Here is a 3,964-nt window from a genome sequence, read left to right as displayed (position 1 = left end):
ATACACAATTCCTGATCCTTATAGAAACAAATGAGTTTTTTTTAAAGAAGTGGTAAATGTTTCTCACATTAAAAGAATCCTCTTCCTTTTATAAAAGTTCTATTTTAATGATTGAATTATTCTGAATCCCCTTTCGTGGCCAGATAAATATTTGTCCTTCTACAAATAATGGTTTGTTTGTGACTCTTAACTCTGGTGGAGAACCATCTCCGTCCCACCTTCTCCACTCTCATTAAAATGTCAAGATAAGATGGGTAACTATCATTTGCCTCTGGTTTTGGATCAATGTCGGCTTGAGACTCGTCAGCTTGTGGAGACAAAGAAGATGAAATTGGGGGGAAAAGAGGATTTTGTTCTTTCACTTCATGATGATATAATAATAACATGAGCATTTTTTGTAAAGGAGTTTCTCTTTTAGTGACCTTTATATACCATGCTGTATATTTGCCTTTCAATGGGTCAGTTAGGATCCCCAGCTCCTGCACCATTTCACACTTGGCCACAACCTCCATGACAACTATCAGAATACACCTGGCCCTTAGTTGCCTTGCTGGACATGGTCCCTACTGGAGAAGCCCATGTTGGCTCTTTTTGATGCAGCTGACAGGGACATCTCCATCCGATGTCCACATTAGTGGATCTACCGTGAGGACAAGGAAGAGTCAAGACAGACTCTCCTTCCACGACAGCCATCCCAGTGTTTTGGGGTCTCCTGAAGGCCACTTGTGAAGTGATAAGACAATATGTTGGAAATGTAAAAATAAAGAGGGAACATATTGCCATATGTGGTGGTCCTGCCCCGAATCCCGTAACTGTTGGTTAAAAATTAAAGAGCGGCTACAGGAAATCACGAATGAACAATTGGATCTAGAACCGGAACTCTTTTTATTGGGAATTTTCAAAAAACAACAACATGTGAAGAGTATAAAATTTAATACTACACATATTAACTGCTGCTAGGATGGCCTTCGCTCAATGTTGGAAACAGCCATGTATACCCACAGAGAGACTTGTTATACAAAAGGCCATGAACTGCACAGAAATGGACAAACTAACGCTGAGTTTAAAAGATAAAGAGACGTCGGTATTTTATAATATATGGGAACAGTGGTATAAATGGATAGAAAGGAGACAGACAAGGATATTTAGTTACGAAGTATAAACGATAGATAAAACAAGAACACAAATACATACAATTTAATGTTTGTAATCGTTGCACGGATTATTGTTATAAGAAAAACACCACAAATAGCTGTTAAGTGATATAGCCTTTTCCTTTTTTTCTTTCTTTCTATGTTTTTAATGTAAAAAAAGTTTAATAAAGTAGATTTAAAAAAAAAAAAGAGTAGTCATTTCCAGGACGAATGAAATAACAATGACAATAAGGATGAGAATAAAAAATAAAAACTGTATTAATAACCATGACAATGATAACAAGCAACAACAGTAACAATATTAACAATAGCGAGGCAGAAGGAAAGAGGGTAGAAGGGTCTTTCACAGCTTACAGACCCTACGGAAGTTGAGCGAGGGGACCATGTTCTTGTGGGCACTTTTCAGGAATGTCTGGATGTGGCTGAGACAGAGACTTATTTCTCCTTGGTGATGGGGAAGGGATGAGGAGGGAAAGGAGGGGAGGGGAAGGAGAGGAGGAGTCTCTCTTTACTTGAAGCTCCTGGCAGATGTTTCAGTCCATTGTGGGATCCTCTGGAGCATTTCCAAGTCCTCCTGATGTTGCAGCCCCTTTAGTCTCTGGCTCTGGAAGAAGGAGAAGGGGAGAGAGTTCTTAGGTCAAATGTGGCCTTCCCATTCTAATTTCCATCTATTCCTCCATCCCTTCTAGGCTAGGTTCTTCATCCTGGAATCTTCTTTTTGCTCTAATATTATCTTATATAGACTGATGAAAGAAATATTTTTTTTGAATCTAAATGGAGATCAGGAAATGTGGGCCTTTGTCATCGATCTCTGCATCCATTTCATGATTCCAGGAGTGGCTGGACGAGATCTCATTTCTTTAGAAAGTCAGTTCTAAGCTGCTTTCAGAAATCCTGGACCTCTCCCTCCCTTAGTCAGGGCTGCTGTCTAAGAGTTTCTCACCTCCTCAGCCTCTCCCTGAAGTTCTTTACAATGGTGGCCTTTTCCTCGCTCAACTTCGTATTTTTGGTTTTCAGATTTTTTATTTCTTCTTTCAGCTGCCCACTTTTCTTCACCGTGTCCTCAAATAACATGGCATGTCTGTAAATTATGAAAAGCAGAAATTAGCCCTCTCATGATAGATGACAGATAGAGGGAGGGAGGGAGGGAGGGAGGGAAGGAAGGAAGGAAGGATCGATGGATCAATGGATCAATGGATCAATGGATCGATGGATGGAAGGATGGATGGATGGAAGGATGGATGGATGGAAGGATGGATGGATCGATGGATCGATGGGTGGAAGGAAGGAAAGAAGGAAGGAAGGATGGATCGATGGATCAATGGATCAATGGATCGATGGATGGAAGGATGGATAGATGGAGGGAGGGAAGGAGGGAGGAGGGAGGGAGGAGGAGGAGGGAGGGATGGAAGGAAGGAAGGATGGATGGATGGATTGATGGATCAATGGATTGATGGATGGAAGGATGGATGGATCGATGGATGGGTGGAAGGAAGGAAGGAAGGAAGGAAGGAAGGATGGATGGATCAATGAATCAATGGATCAATGGATGGAAGGATGGATAGATGGAGGGAGGGATGGAAGGAAGGAAGGATGGATGGATCGATGGATCAATGGATTGATGGATGGAAGGATGGATGGATCGATGGATGGATCGATGGATGGGTGGAAGGAAGGAAGGAAGGATGGATGGATGGATGGATCAATGGCTCAATGGATCGATGGATGGAAGGATGGATGGATGGAGGGAGGGAGGGAGGGAGGGAGGGAGGGTTTTGAAAGAATGTCAGGATTCCCTTCTTAATATTTCTCACCTCTCCAGTTGTTCCTTTAGTGTTTTGTTCTCCGTGAGGAGCTCCTGTTTCTCCCCAGTTTGCTGCAGAACCCTTCAGATGAGGCTCTTATATTCCTTCCTTTCTATTTCCAGCTGCTCCACCACCATCATTGATTCTGTAAAAGAGGAAGGCAAGAGCAAAATGTTATCTTATATAGGCTGATGAAAGAAGGAAAACTTTGAATCTAAATAGAGATCAGGAAATGTGGGCATTTATCATCGATCTCTGCATCCATTTCATGATTCCAGGAGTGGCTGGACGAGATCTCATTTCTTTAGAAAGTCAGTTCTAAGCTGCTTTCAGAAATCCTGGTCCTCTCCCTCCCTTAGTCAGGGCTGCTGTCTAAGTGTTTCTCACCTCCTCAGCCTCTCCCTGAAGTTCTTTACAATGGTGGCCTTCTCCTCGCTCAACTTCATGGTCTTTCTTTCCAGGTCCTTTATTTGTTCTTTCAATTGGAGTCTTTCCTCTGCCATATCTTGAAACAACATTGAATTTCTGTAAATTATGAAGAGCAAAAATTAGCCCTCGCATGAGAGAGAGAGAGAGAGAGAGAAGGATGGAAGGAAGGAAGGATGGATGAATTTGAAAGAATGTCAGGATTCTCTTCTTAATATTTCTCACCTCTCCAGTTGTTCCTTGAGCTGTCTATTCTCCATAAAGAGTTCCTTTTTCTCCCCAGCTTGCTGCAGAACCCTGCAGAGTAGGCTCTTTTTATTCTGATTTTTCTACTGTCAACTGTATATCCAACATCTCAATTCTGTAGAAGAAGAAGACAAGAGCGAAATGAGCCCCCTCAGGTTTTCACTCCAACCATCCAACCTGTTTAAAATTAAAAGTCCCTAAAAATACCTGGCACTTTCTCAGCTCCTCTGTTTCTCCTCCAGCTCCCTGCAGTGTTGTGCGTTCGTCTTTACAAGCTGGGAGGATTTTCCTCATTCAGAGTTTTGCTATAAATAAAAGGACCAGAGAGAAATT

The 3,964-nt window shown here is 42.0% G+C and overlaps 1 long non-coding RNA gene across 1 annotated transcript; it reads right to left on the bottom strand.

Annotated features, from left to right (window-relative positions):
* Window positions 1–1,510: 1,510 nt before the first annotated feature.
* Window positions 1,511–3,699, bottom strand: LOC131186934 (uncharacterized). Its single transcript, XR_009152454.1, has 3 exons — window positions 3,611–3,699; window positions 3,347–3,484; window positions 1,511–1,758 (listed from the first exon to the last, which is right to left on the bottom strand). It is a non-coding gene; the product is annotated as an uncharacterized LOC131186934 (long non-coding RNA).
* Window positions 3,700–3,964: the final 265 nt, after the last annotated feature.

This window comes from Ahaetulla prasina, chromosome 18 (assembly GCF_028640845.1).
Source record: "Ahaetulla prasina isolate Xishuangbanna chromosome 18, ASM2864084v1, whole genome shotgun sequence".
NCBI classification, from domain to species: domain Eukaryota; kingdom Metazoa; phylum Chordata; class Lepidosauria; order Squamata; family Colubridae; genus Ahaetulla; species Ahaetulla prasina.
The sequence above is the reverse complement of the archived record's forward strand: the minus strand, read 5'-3'. Positions and strand labels throughout refer to the sequence as shown.